Source organism: Schistocerca gregaria, chromosome 4 (assembly GCF_023897955.1).
Source record: "Schistocerca gregaria isolate iqSchGreg1 chromosome 4, iqSchGreg1.2, whole genome shotgun sequence".
NCBI classification, from domain to species: domain Eukaryota; kingdom Metazoa; phylum Arthropoda; class Insecta; order Orthoptera; family Acrididae; genus Schistocerca; species Schistocerca gregaria.
Window position 1 is genome coordinate 576,517,349 of NC_064923.1, and position 19,947 is coordinate 576,537,295.

The following is a 19,947-nucleotide window of genomic DNA, read 5'->3' on the forward strand; positions in this document are numbered from 1 at the left end:
TGCAAAGTACTGGCATCAACATCCTACGGAAAACAAGATTAACTCATGACGACAATTACGAAGATAGACAAGTGGTTGCAGCTGTTGTATCCTAGCTGCACATTAAATTATTAATCCAGTACAACCCAACTATTAGTTTAGAAAACCAAGTGGTCGATTGAATACAACATCAAACGATAATAACGCATCAATCGGGATTTTAGCGGAACTGTGGCAATAGTACACTTCCTATCTAAACATTAAGCCCCATCTAGTGAACCGTGCTGTTCTATACTCTCACCAATCTGCTGTGACAGTAAGTCGGAGGACTATGGTTGTAGTGAAAAATCGGGATCTCGCTCGTTAGGACCCGGATGCCTCCAAGTCTCGAACTAGCGACCTGTCTCTATAAAACCAAGAATGCCCTTTTTTTCTTCTACCAACTCCCGACTCTGCAGTTTGCGTTAATCTGGCCGCAGACGCCAATCAGGAAAAATGTTACTCGTTTTCGACAATAGCCTGTGAATGTCACGTTTAACGAATCCCCACACCGGAATGTCGCAAGTCATGGGCCAATCAGAGCACATCTTCCCCTCTACTTTGTCCCAGAAATTCTCGTCTCACATCTGCTGGCGACGGGCGAATCAGAGCGTAGTTAAAATGGCTCTGAGCACTATGGGAGTTAACATCTGAGGTCATCAGTCCCCTAGAACGTAGAACTACTTGAACCTAACTAACCTAAAGACATCACACACATCCATGCCTGAGGCAGGATTCGAACCTAACAGTCGCGCGGTTCTGGACTGAAGCGCCAGAACCGCTCGGATACACCGGTCGGCCGCGTAGTTAAACACTTCTAAATTTCCCGGGGCCAAATCGCATTCCATGACTTCTACTTTTCCACCATAAATGAGACTTTAAGCAGATGCAACTAAAGTCCTACCTCTCTTCAGTTGCGACAACGGACAGTTAAATTTAGTATAAATGGAAGGAGGCAAACCAGACCGCTTGTGATGTTCTAACATAACTGACCTTGCCAACTGTTATTGTATATCTTAGATAATCAGTGGATTCTATCCTTTCTGTTAAGGCATCGTTTTCCTAAGTCCTGTTATCTGGATATTATTGAAAACGATCTTCCAGCATTAATGTAAGAGGTTCATTAGGCTATAGGATTGAGTACGTTCCACCAGCGTGACAGAGTCCCTACAAATTTTAGTCGGCATGTGACACATTGTCTGAACCTAACATTCCCCAAAAGATAGGTAGAAGTGGTCACTTTTCCTTGCCACGAGGTCCCCAGAATTTAATCCTTTAGGTTTTTGCCCGTGAGGATGGTTGAGAGGCAAATTCCACAAAGAAAAGTATTGATATTCGGATTATGCATAATGCTGCCCTCATTACAAGAAAGCCAAGACGACATCACAAGTTACACATAGTGTTGTCAAACGAGTCCGAAAGTGCAGCGAACTCGGAAGCGTACTGCATAAAAACCATCTTTAATTTAATCATTCGCCTTTGACACATGTTATTAAGCTATACAACCATCTCCTAAAACATTTACTATTCCTTCTGAAAGGCACTGTATACGGTAAACACTAAAGGGAGGGCGTCCGAAATTACTTTTACGTCTAAATATTTATCTCTGTCCGGCATGACATTTTATTTGCTAGGAACTTGTCAAGCCGGCCTCAAAGCTGGTCTGGTATTCCACAAGCCCGTATTTTGTTCAACAGCGGACGGTGAGGAATTGCATCGAACTACTTGCGGAAGCTGGATCAGGTATGCTCAATCATTGCCTTGTGAGTGTGTATGCCATTTCCACGTCGGGAGCCACCTGTTAGGACGCGGCGCTTGTTGCATGTGTGTCTCAACGGCCGACTGCCTTCTTTGCTCCGTGCGCTCACGAGGTCACGGTCCTTCTTAATCACCTCCTACACGGTTGCACACATCCACCGTCCCGAGCTGCCCGACCACTTTTAAGTGCTGCCCCAGCCCCCACAGGCGCGTCCCGCCACGGGACTACACCTTTTATTATCTTATTTCCGTTCCCTCCATTACGCCTGCACGCAGTGCCTATCCGTGCGTCGTTGCCACGTAGCACTTCAACAGCTCTCTCTGACACCGTGTATCTTAGGAGGCTTCCACACTTACATTCCGCAGAAGGCACAAGCGGGGAATTCGTGGCGGCCACAACAGACAAGTCAGAAGACTGTGCCGTAAATATTGAAAAAGGAAAAAAAAAATCTTCAAAGGCCTGCATTTCTCTAAGTTTAGCATCGACATTTACATGTGAAATGTTGTAGTTCTTGAGTTCTCTGGAGCTCATATAAATATTAATTCTCCTTTCAGTATTTTATTTTATTCATCATATTTAGTTACAAATCTCATTACATTCAAATTTTAGAAATACCACCATCTGACCATAAATGTTTTACTGTGCTTCTATGTAGAGAATAATGAGATGATCAACAAGTTACCATTCAAAGGTCGTCTGGTCCAGAATCGGTATAGCAATTAGGCAAAATCGCTGTGACTAATGAGGCCAGTCATACCAACGACGCACGAGGTTGAAGGTACCGTTTGGTCAAGCACCGTGTCCTGCTGAATAAAGAAGACCGTAACAGCCTACTGCACATTCTGGTCCGACAGCAATCTTCGACTCTTCACTGCCTTTTTTAATGGGCTGAAGGTGTGATAATAGCAAGCCGGGTGCTCTAGAGTCTGCCTTAGAAGTTAGCGTAACGTTTATGCTGAGACAGTTGCGGTATGGGCACGTGCGTTATTATCACAGCGGAGCAGTTTTCGCCCACGTTTTCCCTTACATGAGACATATTGCCCCATACACATTCTTCATTCTTTGACGGGTGTCTAGCGGTATTTGACCTTCGGCAACCAAGAAAATAACATGTTGGTCCTGTTGGACGCATTTGGTAATAAAATCCCCATAGTTCACGTTTCCCCATTTACTGCACGCACGTCGGGAAGAAACTAATACCACATTGATCGCTTGCCCACATGTTGCAGTAACGCCCTCGAATGGGCACTTTTCGATCGCCTCTTATTTGCTTGTTGGAAGAGAACTATCCCAACTGAACAATCGAGGACTAGCGATGAGGAAGGAAAATGTCGATTGTTGACGTGGGGGGAATGGCTGGTACGTTGCCTTTCGTGTGTGAGGAACGGATGAAACTCATAAATTAATATATCCCCCGCATGAGTGTGAACTACGAAAGAGCAGTCATTAACAATGAATTAACTACTTACTCGTTTCTGGCATTTGTAAACTATGAGAAAACTTTTGACATTGTTGACCGGAATACTCTCTTTCAAATTCTGAAGGTGGCAGGGGTAAAATACTGGGAGCGAAAGGCTATTTACAATTTGTACAGTAGCCAGATGGCAGTTATGAGTCGAGGGACATGAAAGGGAAGCAGTGGTTGGGAAGGGAGTGAGACAGGTTTGTAGCCTATCCCCGATGTTATTCAATCTGTATAGTGAGCAAGCAGTAAAGGAAACAAAAGAAAAATTCTGAGCAGGAATTAAAATCCTCGGAGAAGAAATTAAAACTGTGAGGTTCGCCGATGACCAAGTAATTCTGTCAGAGACAGCAAAGGAACTGTAAGAGCAGCTGAACAGAATGGATTGTGTCCTGGAAGGAGGATATAAGATGAACATCGACAAAAGCAAAACGAGGATAATGGAATGTAGTCAAATTAAATCGGGTGATGCTGAGGGAATTAAATTAGGAAATGAGAAACTTAAAGTAGCAAAGGAGTTTTGCCATTTGGGGAGCAAAATAACTGGTGATGGTCCAAGTAGAGAAGATATAAAATGTAAACTGGCAATGGCAAGGAAAGTGTTTCTGAAGAAGAGAAATTTGTTAACATCGAGTATAGATTTAAATGTCAGGAAGTCTTTTCTGAAAGTATTTCTATGGAGTGTAGCCATGTATGGAAGTGAAATGTGGACAATAAATAGTTTAGACAAAAAGAGAATAGAAGATTTCGAAATGTGGTGCTACAGAAGAATGCTGCAGATTAGATGGGTGGATCACATAACAAATGAGGAGGTATTGAATATAATTGAGGAAAAGAGGAAATTGTTGCACAACTTGACTGGAAGAAGGAATCGGTTGGCAGGACATGTTCTGAGGCATAAAGAGATCACCAATTTAATATTGGAGGGCAGCATGGAGGGTAAAAATTGTAGAGGGAGACCAAGAGATGAAGATACTAAGCAGATTCAGAAGGATGTAGGATGAAGTAGGTACAGGGAGATAAAGGAGCTTGCACAGGATAGAGTAGCATGGAGAGCTGCATCAACCAGTCTTCGGACTGGAGACCACAACAACAACAACAACAACAACAACTATTAACTGTGCGCTATGTTTTCATTCCTGCATGTACTAAGACTGTTTTCGTGTGTGCAACGGGAGCAAATCAGTGGGTTAGCGCTGCAAAAAGTGCGTGTGCGCTACATCAGGTCTGAACATTTCGAGGACTGAGCTTTGATGCGTATAAGCTTTCAACTGTGTAGTGACACTCAATGAAGTCAAAATGTTTCGCAGGCGGCACTAGTTTGGAATCTGGAACGATGGATATTACGTCAAATGCGTCGGTACCGCGTGTTTCTAACTGAGCACGCTCTGGAACTGCAGTCGCACGACATCAAGCCCAAGACAACCGCTGCCACACTACGGGAATCGCATCATTACGGAGCTGGAAACATTATTTTCAAGGTAGAATCGTCAAGCGCCATCGTCGCTAAAGTATGCCACAGTCCTGCAACGAGGCGAGTTGCAGCCAAAGTTAAGATTGTTGAAAAAGACTGTTACAAAACAATCAGAGTCTCAAATACAATTTTTTTTCTTCAAAATATAACGTAGTTCTATATGTAATATTGTCTTTGATCGACAGTATTATCGTGAATCAGTAGATAAAATCTTCCACACCAGTCGTTCAAATATTTTTTATTAAGCAGTCAGTACCGGTTTCACATCAACAGACATGCATCTTCAGGTGGCTATGAGAACCGGAAAATAACCGGTGTCGCCTTTATAAACTTGACAGCCGCATATGACACCATCAACTTTCATCTGCTAATGAAGAAGCTGTATGCCATTACCAGGGACTTTAAATTCACATCCACAGTTAGAAGTTTGTTAGAGAATCGTAGGTTCTCTGTGGAATTCCAAGGGATGCATAGCAGGTGGCGGGCCCAGCAAAATGGTCTCCCTCAGGGCATACACACCAATGATCAACTACTGCCAGCTGGAACGGAAAACTATATCTACACCGATGACAGTGCTATGGCCGTACAGGGTGACTCCTTTGAGGATGTTGAGACAAAGCTCATGGATGCACTAGACATGCTCTGTCAGTACTACGCCGACAATCAACTCAAGCCGAACCCTAGCAAAACACAAGTTTGCGCCTTCCATCTCCGTAACAAGCAGGCGTCCCGTAAGCTGCGTGTCTTCTGGAACGATATACTCCTCGAGCACTGCGTTAAATCCAAATATCTACGAGTATCCCTAGACAGGGTTCTGACGTATAAACAGCACTGTATTAACACCAAAATGAAGGTGAGCGGCAGAAATAATATTCTTCAGAAAATAACGAACTCCTCTTGGGGGGCAAAGCCAGAGGTAGTGAGGACCACAGCACTAGCAACAGGCGAATATGCAAGCAGTGTCTGGTACAACTCTACCCACGGTAAACAGGTCGACGTTGCTCTGAACGAGACCTGCAGGCTCGTCACTGGATGACTGAAACCGACGCCAACAGACAAGCTCTACCATCTTGCTGGGATTGCACCTCCTGCAGTGCAAAGAGAAGCGGCAGCCTATAGTGAAAGAGCGAGGGCTGAGATGGCAGAGAGCCACCTCCTCCACAAAACTCAGGCAGCCACCACACGCTTGAAATCTAGACGCAGTTTTCTCAGAGCAACAGTCCAGGCGCGACAAAGTGCAAAGTGATAAGTTAAAGCCCCATCGTTCACCGGCAGGACAGACACAGACAGCGCGCTAAACGCGGTAGTCCATGATTAAACTGACTGGGACCGCGGAGCACTTATTACTGATGGGACCCGGATAAACCTACTTAAATTTCCGACTGTCGTATAATTACGAAAATTCATCATAAACACTACATTTATATGTAATAACTTCGACAGACAGGTACAACAGAGCTTGAGTGTCTTACCATGCCATAGACAGAATAAGGAAAAGAAATTTATTTTGTGCTCCGCAATACTAAGGTTACGCTATACCCCTGCCGGCTCTAAAACAGAGGAATATTGCAATAAAAAGTTCGTGTTTTTAGCTACTCTTTTCACGATTTTAATATCTTGTATTTTAAAGTTTTTTGTCTTTTGAACTACGAATGTCTCTAAAAAAAAAGAAATAATTCTAATGATCATATAACACATAACAGTACGTAAATTAGATCCAGTGTACAACCAACCAAAACCTTTTTTGTCATAGATAGCATAATTTCTGTTAGAGACTCCCGCTAGCGTCCCCTAGGACACATGGCTCCTAACATCGAGTCGTCGGTACGGTTTATGCTAGCGCCGTACACATTTCTATGATGTCCGACATATCAAGACATTCAAGCTCTCTTACACCTACCTGACCATGTAAAGACATGTTAATGTCGTGTTTTTAGTTTGTTCGAATAATTATACGACCGCCAGGAATTTATATTGGTTTATTCACCTTCTTATCACTTACAGCCGCCTCGTGGGTCCCGAACAGTTCAATCACGGACTACTGCTTTTATCGTGCTATCTGTTTCAATCTTGACGATGAAGATGAGACTCGGCTCTAAGCAATCACTCTGCTGCGCCATGACTGTTTAAAAAACCTGCGGATACACAGCTCTCATTGATATAAGGCTCTTTACGGTAGTAGGCATTTGTTTTAGAGCCATTGGAATTCTATGTTGTAATTTCTTGTACAGATTACCTGAAGACTCATCTCTATTAATGCGAAACCGTTAGCAACATTTTAATGAAGACATTTTAACAGCAAGTGCAGAAGATTTTACCTACCAATTTGCGACCGAACTGTCGATCAAAGGCAATATATAACTGTATGTCAAAGTCAATAAGTTCTTCACTACCGGCAAAAGACAAACAACTACTCTTCTGCAATGGAAAACCACAAGACATTCAACAACTTTCATTGTTTCACTTAGATTTATGAAGAAATAAGAATGATATGCAGTTAAGTATTAATATTTCGCACTTGAACCCACGTTATAAAGAACGATATTTTTCTTGTAAACTATTTGGTCGAACTTTAAAGGAAGCTTTTGACAAAGTTATTTAACACTCTCTTTGGAATCTGAAGGCAGCAGTGGTGAAATATAAGGAGCGAAAGCCTGTTTAAAACTGGTACAGAAAGCAGACGACAGTCATAAGAGTCGAGGGACATGAAAGGGAAGCAGTGGTTGGGAAGGGAATGAGAGGGTTGTGGTCTGTCCCCGATGTCATTCTATCTGTACACTGAGCAAGCAATAAAGAAAACAAAACGAAAGTTCAAAATTAAAATGGCTCTGAGCACTATGGGACTTAACATAGGAGTTCATCAGACCTCTAGAACTTAGAACTACTTAAACCTAACTAACCTAAGGACATCACACACATCCATGCCCGATGCAGTATTCGAACCTGGGACCGTAGCTGTCGCTCGGTTCCAGACTGAAGCGCCTAGAACATCTCGGCCACTACGGCCGGCAACAAAAGTTAATAGTAGGAATTAAGGTCCAGGGAGAACAAATAAAACATAGAGGTTTGCCGATGACATTGTCATTCTGTTAGAGACAGCAAAGGACATGGAAGAGCAGCTGAGCGGAACGGACAGTGTCTTCAAAGGAGCATATAATGAACATCAACAAAAGCAAAACAAGGATAATGGAATGTATTCGAATTAAATCGGGTGATGCCGAGGGAATTAGATTGAGCAACGACACTTAAAGCAGTGGATGAGTTTTGCTATTTGGGCAGCATATTGAGACTGATGATAGCGGAAGCAGAGAGGATATAAAATGTAGACTAGCAATAGTACTAAAGCCAATTCTGAAGAAGATAATTTTGTTCGAATATAGACTTACGTGTTAGGAAGTCTTCTCCGAAGGTATTTGTCTGGAATGTAGCAATAAGAATGGCGAAGATTAGATAGTAAATCTTGTAACTAATTAGAAGATATTGAAGCGAACTGGGGAGAAAAGAAATTTGTGGCGCAACTTGACTAAAAGAAGGGATCGGTTGATAGGACACAGTCTGAGACATCAAGGGATCGCTAATTTAGAAATGGTGGGAAGTGTGGACGGTAAAAGTCGCAGAGTGAGACCAAGAGATGAATTCAGTAAGCAAATTGGGAAGGATGTAGGTTGCAGTTGTTATTCGGAGATGAAGAGGCTTACAAACGATGGACTAGAAGTGAGAGCTGCATCAAACCTGTCTTCGGACTCTTCAGCCAACGTCAACGACAGGGAAGTTCAATCGGCCTACAAATGATATTGCTTGCAAAGCATTCGTCTGAGCCGTTCTAGAAAACTACTCAAGTGTGTGTGGGACACGCGGCAAATACAACGGAGGATACTGAATGTACACAAATAAGAGCAGCACGAGAGATTACAAGTTTCATTCGCCCACGGTAGAGTCACAGAAACTGAAAAACCAACTGTCCAGCGAGTGTTCCAAGAACCACCTTTAAATGAAGAATATAGAAATATAGTACAACAGCCTACGTGGCCTCGTAGGAATTTACTTTGTAAGACAAGAATAATAGAAAAACGCACAAAAACGTCCAAGCAATCATTCTTCCCCCGTTCCATACTCAGAAGAGACGGAAATCAGGCGTAATTTGTGGTACAATTGGAATCTAGTAATCTATTATGGATTTAAATGTAAATGATATGGTCGTACAGAGTAGTTTCACAAATGAGGCATGCCCTCGACTAATTTTTCGCTAATAGAACCAAGTAAGCTGTTGTCGACCAGGGCTTATCAACTTCAACGAAAGTAATGTAAGGTGTTTTCCAAGGAAGAGTAATAAACTTAAACGATTTATCAGATAGCAGAGCTATCAGACGATGCTGCTGAGTGAAGCGTTATTATTGGATGGTCATAAGGAAAAGCAGAATTCCCACTATCTCTCATGAGCGTCAACTGTCTTCAAATGTGAATAAACGCAAGTTTATGACAAAGACAAAGAAGACGACAGAAGTCCATTAAAAGATTAATGATGTACACCTGGAGCACATAAAGCATAAATATTTCGGGTTAGTAATAACAAGGCATATGAAACGGGACAGAACAGCTAAAATCTACATTAGGAGAGGTTTTGATGTGCTGAACACGTTCCGCGGAAGTGTAGCGACCTGAAAAAGAAATCGCTTACAGAACGCTAGAGTGATCAGTTCTAGAGAATCACATGTACTATCTGCGTCTAGAAGTGGCGACATGTGTATCCTCGTTGCCTTGGGACTGGATGGATGGTGCTACATGGGCCAAATAGAAATGAACCCACAACAAGGTTACGTCAAGGCAGACTGCAAAGGCTGGCCGATTTTCGACCCGGATGCCGCAGGCAGCTCCTACTCGGCGAACCATTATTACTTTGACGGGAGAAACTATGGCTGTGGTGACCATACCTGTTTTAAACATTTTTGGAAGATGACAGCCAACAGCCCTTAAGTAATGTATAAAATGCATGTATCTTAGAAGCTAGATTAAGGAAGGGCAAACCTACATTTCTAGCATTTGTAAACTTAGAGAAAGCTTTTGACAATGTTGACTGGAATACTCTCTTTCAAATTCTGCAGGTGGCAGGGGTAAAATACTGGGAGCGAAAGGCTATTTACAATTTGTAGAGAGACCGGGTGGCAGTTATAAGAATCGAGGGACATAAAAGGGAAGCAGTGGTCGGGAAGGGAGTGAGACAGGGTTGTAGCCTCTCCCCGATGTTATTCAGTCTGTATACTGAGCAAGCAATAATGGAAACAAAAGAAAAATTTGGTGTAGGTATTAAAACCCATGGAGGAGAAATAAAAACTTCGAGGTTCCCCGATGACATCGTAATTCTGTCAGACAGCAAAGGACTTGGAAGAGCATTGAACGAAATGGATAGTGTCTTGAAAGGAGGATATAAGATGAACATCAACAAAAACAAAACGAGGATAATGGAATGTAGTCGAATTAAATCGGGTGATGCTGAGGGAATTAGATTAGGAAATGAGACACTTAAAGTAGTAAAGGAGTTTTGCTAATTGGGGAGCAAAATAACTGGTGATGGTCGAAGTAGAGAGGATATAAAATGTAGACTGGCAATGGCAAGAAAAGCGTTTCTGAAGAAGAGAAATTTGTTAACATCGAGTATAGATTTAAATGTCAGGAAGTCTTTTCTGAAAGTATTTGTATGGAGTGTTGCCAGGTATAGAAGTGAAACATGGACGATAAATAGTTTGGACAAGAAGAGAATAGAAGCTTTCGAAATGTGGTGCTACAGAAGAATGCTAAAGATTAGATAGGTAGATCACGTAACTAATGAGGAAGTATTGAATAGGATTGGGGAGAAGAGACGTTTGTGGCGAAAGTTGACCAGAAGAAGGGATCGGTTGGTAGGACATGTTCTGAGGCATCAAGGGATCACCAATTTAGTATTGGAGGGCAGTGTGGAGGTTGAAAATCGTAGAGGGAGACCGAGAAATGAATACACTAAGCAGATTCAGAAGTATGTGGGTTGCAGTAGGTACTGGGAGATGAAGAAGCTTGCACAGTATAGAGTAGCATGGAGAGCTGCATCAAACCAGTCTCAGGACGGAAGACCACAACAACAAAATGCATATTTGAACCATCAGCTGTTTTTATTTTAAACCAAAATTCCTGCAGAATGTGTTCCTGAACAATGACTGTTCGTCACGGCTAGTACAATGAGTCCTACCGACGTACAAACGACAGAACAAAGAAGGGGCTGGGCCCTTAAAAATTGACTACTGCTTACCTACCATATATTAGGGATGTTTCAGTAAAAAAAGGCCGAGAATAATTTGGGACTGTATTTGTGTTGGCAACAGGTCTTAGTTTTGCTCCTACGCGTATTTCACCACCACTAGTGGATTCCCACATTTCCAGCGAAGAGACAGCGCGCTGCCTTGCAGCAGACTTAGCTGAGGAATCGAAAGTCTTTCCGTGTGTTGACGAGAGCAACACCAACGAAGAGCAACATTTCGCCTATGCTGAGGGCAATTCTCCGTAACTTTGGAGCACTCTGGTTACGGTAGAACTCAGACTAGGTAAAGGTAACGCCACCGTGCTGATGCCACGGGAGGACGATATTAATAAGTTCAATGTTTTATTGTGTGACTCGACGTACTGACTAACCGAGTGATGCGAAAAATGGCAGTGCTTTCATCTAATAATACCCTACCAAACGAAGTCATTAAGAGATTGTGAACATATAATTCAGTTCCACCTAGGATGTGTGGACTGCCAAAACTCCACAAAGAATGCCTGCGTTTACGTCCGACTAAGCAGTAGTTGAGCAGCCCCGTATGATTTGGCAAAATACTTAAATCAATAGTAGGCACGTGTCTATATCATACGAGAAATTCCAGTTATTTTGTCATTTGAATTCAGTCTCTAAACTGGATAGCAATAGCAACGACCTGTTGGTCAGCTTTGGCGTCGTTTCACATTTTACGAATGTGCATATCCTGGACTCACTAAATCTCATCGACAGTTGGTCTGAGGCCGACATTTACAGTGTTGTTTTAGCACATCCTCTCCTCGACGTAGTTTTAATCTAACAATGAGTGTTTTGAACAATCTGAAGGTGCCGCCATGGAGAGTCCTTTGATTCCCGGGTGGCCAATCTTTTTATGGAAGATTTTTAGGAGCGAGCACTCTTTTAAAAGCAACAGTCTTTGGACGATACGATGATGACACTTCTACACTTTGGGCTCATCGTTTTGACAGTCTGCGACAGTTCCTCCAAAATCTGAATTCCACACATGAAAATATAAAATTTACTGTGATGATGAAGAAAGAGACTGCCTTCCGTTTTTAGACGTCCTGGTGCGGAGAGAGAGTGATGGCACAATTGGGCAATCGGTGTTTCAAAAGCCCACTCTCACGGACCTGTATTTCCCAACTACTTGTTGCCACCGTCCGGCACAAGCGACGGGCGTTCTGAAGACCTTAAGCCACGCAGCTCGTACCAGATGCCGATAGTCTGCAAACGGAACTACAACACCTTTAGAATGCGTTCCTGAGCAATGAATATTCGTACAATGAGATCGACGTACAAACGACAGAACAAATAGGAAGATTAGGCCTTAAAAATGACTGCTTTTCTACCACACATTAGGGATGTTTCGGTAAAAACAGGAGGAATATAAAGAAGATACAATCTTAAAATAATCTTTCATTGCCACGAGGGTTAGCTGCGCGGTCTGGGCGACTTGTCGCGGTTCGCGCGGCTCCCCCTGTCAGAGGTTCGAGTCCTCCCTCGGGCATGGTTGCGTGTGTTGTCCTTATAGTAAGTTAGTTTAAGTAGTGCGTAAGGTTAGGGACCTATGACCTCAGCAGTTTGGTCCCATCAGACATTACCACACATTTCCAAAATAATCTTTCATCCTGTTCCAAAATCTGGGTGCTTCTGGGCCCTGACATTGACCGGCAGGCAGCGCAAGGCAGGTGTTTACAGGATTTCGCGCGAATGTGGCAGTTCTCGTGTAGGGCAAATGAGGCGCACTGCACAGGATCACACTGTAGAATGTCAACAGCGTACTCGTCTCCTCCAAGGCAACAAGTCCACTATCGCTGAACATTGTATTTCCACTGTCATCGGATGAAAAGCAGTTAGACATTAATTGTGGCCCATACGGAAAATTCTTGGAGCTCCAATCGCCAATGAAACAGTGGAAATACGACTGGCTGAATCCCTTTTTAATCGAGTCGGCCGCTTCCATTTAAACTCTGCACAAATAGCGCATGCGCAGTTGAATACAGCACTCATATGCCGCGGGGTCTTCAGGGGAGTTGGAAAGGAAAAAAGTTTTCCACATTTTCGGATTTTTATCTCGTTATAAAATTTGCAATTTTCCGAATTAAATGTTATACCGACCTCAAAAAAAGTTTTGCCTCATCCCAGCTCCTAGAACTCCTGAATACAGACGTTGACTGTAGATATTGCATCACTGACACAGTCCCTTCGACTGTTCAGAGATGTCACTAAACCCGCCCAAAGATGTAAACAACTATGCAGCGGCAGCGCCTATTAGACGGAGGGATCAGTTCCAGTCATTCCACCAGGAAGGAGATACACGGCCCGTGTTGTCTGTAGTTCAACCATGCCTGCACGGTCAATATCGCGGTTCGATAGCGTCCGCATTGTGCCGGGAAGGGCTCTCAACAAGGGAAGTGTGCAGGCGTCTCGGGGTGAAAAAAACCGATGTTGTTCTGACATGGAGAAGATATACAGAGATAGGAAGTGTCGACGACAGGCCTCACTCAGGGCGCCCAAGTGTTACTAGTGAAGTGGATGGCCGCTACTTACGGATTATGGCTCCGAGGAACCCTGACAGCAACGCCACCAAGTTGAATAGTGCTTTTCGTGCAACCATAAGGCGACGTGCTACGACGCAAACTGTGCGCAGTGCGCTGCATGATGCGCAACTTCACTCCCGACGTCCATGGCGAGGTCCTTCTTCGCAACCACGACACCATGCAGCGTGTACAAATGGCCCCAACAACGTGCTGAAGGGACTGATCGGGATTGGCATCACGTTCTCTTCACCGATGAGTGTCGCATATGCCTTCAACCACACAATCGTCGGAGACGTGTTTGGAGGCAACCCGGTCAGGTTGAACGCCTTAGACACACTCTCCAGCGAGTGCAGCAAGGTGGAGGTTCCCTGATGTTTTGGGGTTGGCATTCTGTGGGGCGGACGTTCACCACTAGTGGTCATGGAAGTCGCCGTGACTGCTGTACGCTACGTGGATGCCATCCTCCGACTGATAGTGCAACCATATCGGCAGCATATTGGCGAGGCATTCGTTTTCACGGACTACACTTCTCGCAACCATCGAGCACATCTTGTGAATGACTTCCTTCAGGATAACGACATCGCTCGACTAGAGTGGACAGCACACTCTCCAGACATGAACCCTATCGAACGTGCCTGGGATGGATTGAAACGGTGTGTTTATGGACGACGTGACCCACCTACCACTCTGAGGGATCTACTCCGAATCGCAGTTGAGGAGTAGGACAATCTGGACCAACAGTGCCTTGATGAACTTGTGGATGGTATGTCACGACGAATACAGGCATGCATCAATGCAATGAGGACGTGCTACTGGATATTACTGGGTATTGGAGGTACAGGTGTGTACAGCAATCTGGACCACCACGTCTGAAGGTCTGGCTGTATGGCGGTACAACATGCAATTTGTGTGATTCTTGAGTTTCTCCCGGCGTATTTGATAATCAAAATATCCACGGGTGTACTGCCGGTCTATACTGTCCAACGGGCACAATATTTCGGCGATCAAACATGTCGCCATCATCAGGTGAACTGATAGACTAAGCTTCTGTGAACGTGCCGGCACGGAGATACGTACGCTATGGCTGCTCAGGGGGAACTGGGTTCGGTCACGGCGGCCGATTTAAATACCCTCCGCCCGCGGCGCGCTCCCTCTGTACGTCGGCATGTATACCTGAACTATCGTTGTCGGTGTTGGTCTGCAGTCGATTCTGATTAGAACAACCCGGTCACTGAACTGTTCACAGTAACACACACTCTGCCCTACCTTCCTATCCATGACGAATCCTACACCTGTTACACCATTTTCTGCTGCTGTTGATATTACCCTATACTCATCCGGCCGCCGTGACCGAACCCAGTTCCCCCTGAGCAGCCATAGCGTACGGATCTCCGTGCCGGCACGTTCACAGGAGCTCAGTCCGTCAGTTCACCTGATGATGGCGACATGTTGGATCGCCGAAATATTGTGCCCGTTGGACACTATAGACCGGCAGTACACTCGTGGATATTTTGATTACCAAATACGCCGGGAGAAACTCAAGAATCACACAAATTGCATGTTGTACCATCATACAGCCAGCATTTTGTCAGCCTGCCTCTTATGGTTTTATCATCAGGAAGTTTCTTGTCTCTCCAACTTCGTTTCAGCTTCCCCAAGCTGGTGCCCATCCTCTTCCGGACATGACATTTATAACACAGCAATCCACAGCCTTCTAAATAAAAAATTAGCGATTTTATTAGATCTTGAAGTAATTCACGTAAAAATAGAATAATTCCCGTGCAAGTTTATAAGTGATGTATATACGCACACCAAAAAAAGTTCCGCAACCTGTACAGAAAATTGAAATAGAGTTCAACATAAACATCATTTCCGCGCTTTTTATTGCACATGAAAACCACAAATGGCATAATCAAAATATCCACTGGTCTGACAAGTGCGAGAATTATCGCACAATCAGCTTAACAGCTCATGCATCGAAGCTGCTTACAAGAATAATATACAGAAGAATGGAAAAGAAAATTGAGAATGCGCTAGGCAAAGGTACGAGAGAGGCAATTCTGACGTTACGGCTAATAATGAAAGCAAGGCTAAAGAAAAATCAAGACACGTTCATAGGATTTGCCGACCTGGAAAAAGCGTTCGACAATATAAAATGGTGCAAGCTGTTCGAGATACTGAAAAAAGTAGGGGTAAGCTATAGGGAGAGACGGGTCATATACAATATGTACAACAACCAAGAGGGAATAATAAGAGTGGACGATCAAGAACGAAGTGCTCGTATTAAGAAGGGGTAAGACAAGGCTGTAGCCTTTCGCCCCTACTCTTCACTCTGTACATCGAGGAAGCAATGATGGAAATAAAAGAAAGGTTCAGGAGTGGAATTAAAATACAAGGTGAAAGGATATCAATGATACGATTCGCTGATGACATTGCTATCCTGAGTGAAAGCGAAGAAGAATTAAATGATCTGCTGAACGGAATGAACAGTCTAATGAGTACACAGTATGGTTTGAGAGTAAATCGGAGAAAGACGAAGGTAATGAGAAGTAGTAGAAATGAGAACAGAGAGAAACTTAACATCAGGATTGATGGTAACGAAGTCACTGAAGTTAAGGAATTCTGCTACCTAGGCAGTAAAATAACCAATGACGGAGGACATCAAAAGCAGACTCGCTATGGAAAAAAAGGCATTTCTGGCCAAGAGAAGTCTACTAATATCAAATACCGGGCTTAATTTGAGGAAGAAATTTCTGAGGATATACGTCTGGAGTACAGCATTGTATGGTAGTGAAACATGGACTGTGGGAAAACCGGAACAGAAGAGAATCGAAGAATTTGAGATGTGGTGCTATAGACGAATGTTGAAAATTAGGTGGACTGATAAGGTAAGGAATGAGGAGGTTCTACGCAGAATCGGAGAGGAAAGGAATATGTGGAAAACACTGATAAGGAGAAGGGACAGGATGATAGGACATCTGCTAAGACATGAGGGAATGACTTCCATGGTACTAGAGGGAACTGTAGAGGAAGACAGAGATTGGAATACGTCAAGCAAATAATTGAGGACGTAGGTTTGCAAGTGCTACTCTGAGATGAAGAGGTTAGCACAGGAAAGGAATTCGTGGCGGGCCGCATCAAACCAGTCAGTAGACTCATGACAAAAAAAACTCTTCGGGCATGACAATAGATGTCGAAATAATTTATAGATGAGCAGGTCGGTATAGTCTATACGAAAGTGGGAGACTAATGTCCGTGGAACTAAAATAATAATCTTTGGAAGAAAGAGGAAGTTGTTTTCCTGAAGCAGTGTGGGTAAAGTTATTCGAAGAATACCTCTACCAGGTCGCAGGGATAGTGACAACAAAATGAGAGGGATAAGGGAGTTTAAATTTGTATATAAACAAATATTTTTTTCTTCGCTCCCTGTGTGAATGGTATAGGAGAGAAAAATCACTGACCGTGGTATTAGATAACCTCCACTACACACTATAAAGTGGCTTGTGGAATAGATGCGTAGGTATGAATGTAGAAATTTGCGTATTCACACTATCGCCGTCGCGTTTGGCACGTTCCTGGGGAAATACCGCATATTCACAGTCCTTGCTTTCGACCTTCTCGCTACACTAAAGTTTTTCTGTTGTACGTTCTAAACTTGTCGCTACGGCGACTTAACTGAATCATGGTGTGTCAAAGAGAGCAATCCCTGGGCCCCGAGTGGTTTATTTGCAACTTGTTTCAAACATCATCTCGCAAAGTAATCGCCCGACAGCAACTCGTTTTATCTCCATGAGCAGCTGATATGCGCTTGATACTCGCCTGACCTCGACTCGCCTGTTTACTGAGCTCTGACACTTGTTAAGATACGTCAGTCTGTCAGCGGTTAGCAGCACTGCGGCTACCACATGGAACGAAGTTATTTGTAATGGGGTCCTTGTACAAAATTGTTGCCGCCTCAGATTAGAATATAAGCCACAGCTTTCTGCAATAACCGTAGTATCATTGTCACAGATACTACTACAACGCCGCGCCAACACAAGGTTGGCAGCCCGTCATCTGCCGAGCACAGCGCACTCTAGGGGGCTGTGCAGTTCGACAGAACTGGAGTGTGCCTCATTCACTTCTTAGCTTGACTTCAACCTAGGTAGACGCACGTTCATAATCGGCCCTCTGCCAGTTCTGTTTGCATTGATTCTCTGAGGGATGCCCATACGGCTTAGTCCCTGAGAATATGTTGTATTAGTTCATGGTATTCCATGTTTCGAGATGTAGTTCATAGGCAGTTCTACAAACTACTGAAGATAAGTAATTTTCATTGTACTACTACATCATCCTCTGTCTCTACAGGAGTGATAAATGCATGTTTTGTTGTGTTTCCTTTCGAGTTGTTACGTAATAACTGTATTGCGTCACGCCAAATTCAGTTCGTCAAGCAGAATTGAATTGAAACCGCCTCAGAATGGAAACGGTATTCAAAATATTATGCACTCACCCTGCAAGCCCTAGAAATCTGTAATGGGAATTACTGACCATCCTGTACGCACAACTGCCCTAAAAGCATTCACTGTGTGATGTGTTTTCCTCAGTCACCAATGTGCTCTTTTACAGCAACTTCAACGCATGTGTCCCACAATGCGAAGCGCAATAGTGCTGCGGTCATGTAGTAGACCAATAATGAAATTCTCCTGCCACACGCGACGGCGCCTGCAGTTGCTATTGCTATTAAAGTTGCTGTTGCACATCCTTATTTATACGACGTCTTCCACAAATAGTGAAAATGAACTGTAGGAGAATCACCGACACTGTTATTTTACGTCATGACATCGGTAAATTTCTGCTACTTTGCAAACTGAGGATGTTCGTATGCATGAAACCTCTAATGGCTTAATAAATTGCACATAACATTGGCAATATTTTTGTTTGCTCAAATATAAAGTCATGTTTACTGATTAAGCTGTGCTCGACTATAGAACACAAAAAGCCCGATGGGTCGGATCCTGGGCAGACCAATTATAAGACCTTTCTTCTGATCTCCCAATAACACAGACGATTTGTTCTTTGCCGACCTGCTAACAAGACAGACGAATATTTCCTTTCCAAGCTCCCAATAAGACAGACGATTTCTTGCAACCGTGTAAGGATAGTCTCGGACTCAAGCCTCAGGGAGTTTACAGCAATCCTTGTCAGTGCCGAAACAGTTACTCTGCTAGCCATTCAATTTGCAACATAAAAAGGAATAGCAAACAACCATTAACTTTGAACACTCAGTATAGTAGGAATAATTATTTGATTACAATTATAGACGATTTGAGGCTGTACATAGAGCGAAATTCAGTGCATAGTGCTTCCAACTCCAGTAGCAACATCGGTGCCTCTAGTCGAACTGAGCTTGTATGTCAGGTCCGAGTACGTTATTCCACGTTACTTGAGCTGTACGACAGAGTTCATGAATTTTAATGGTTTGAAAGTGGTGGCGAGCCATTTTCTTGAAAACCCAATGACAAGTTGTCTTCAGTGAGTGGGAGATCGGTACAGCGTGCGGGCACACAAAACATCAACAACAAACATCGCACCTGTGAGGTATGAAGCCATACACAATAGTGTCTCATTAACAGATCTGCAACTGGTAATAGCTTGCTGCCGAAACACGTCGTGCTGAAGCAAGTATCGTTATTATGTATGACGGAAGCAGCACTTTGTTTTGTTTGTAAAATTCGTGACGTAGTCGCTCACCTCATCCAGATCAATATGACAGTGATATATTGAAGTAAAAAAAAAAAATACCTTGGCTGGCTGAAGGAGTGGTTCGCTCTTGCCTCTCTTGTTTAGACACTAACACCACGGCGTCTACTGCTGACGCACGCCAGCTGGCGACTGGCTGACCGGATATATGCTGTGTTACTGCAGCCGCCCATCCCCACTTAAGAGCGTCGCTCTGCTGTTCCCACCAGCGTGACGTCACAGCGAGCGGCTGCTGCCGAGGCCGGTACGCTAGCACCGGAGCCGCCTGTTGACAATGCACCGCGTGGGAGGTCGCAAACACTGAGCGCACGGCGAACAGCTAAGGTGACCAGGAGCAAGGCGCCGTCTCGCTGCTAACGAACTGCCTTCTGTGAAAGAGGAACACAGCGGCTAAACGACGGGGTAGAGTAAAGCACACGGGACGAGGCAGCTAACGTTGTCGTGGACGCCGACGGGACATCCGACCTCACGAGACACAGCACCGGCGGCACACAGAACCAGGTGCTAATGTGATTCCCGCTCTCCAGCAACAGTTTTTGGCTTTATTGGGCCGCAAACCACACAGTTTCTACACGAAAATGGCTCGAAAACCACACAGTCTCTTTACGAAAATGAACGAGCCTAAAATAGCTGCATTAATTCTGTTGGCGATTGTCGAAGATGAGC

The 19,947-nt window shown here is 43.9% G+C and overlaps 1 protein-coding gene across 1 annotated transcript in view; it reads right to left on the reverse strand.

The window, feature by feature from the left end:
• The window catches only part of LOC126365969 (probable cytochrome P450 301a1, mitochondrial), a 152,307-nt gene extending 132,861 nt beyond the window's left edge, over positions 1-19,446 (reverse strand). The window contains exon 1 of the mRNA XM_050008766.1: positions 19,324-19,446. The gene's annotated coding sequence lies outside the window, so the exon portion shown is untranslated. The remainder of the gene's footprint in view (positions 1-19,323) is intronic.
• Between the last annotated feature and the right edge of the window lie 501 nt (positions 19,447-19,947).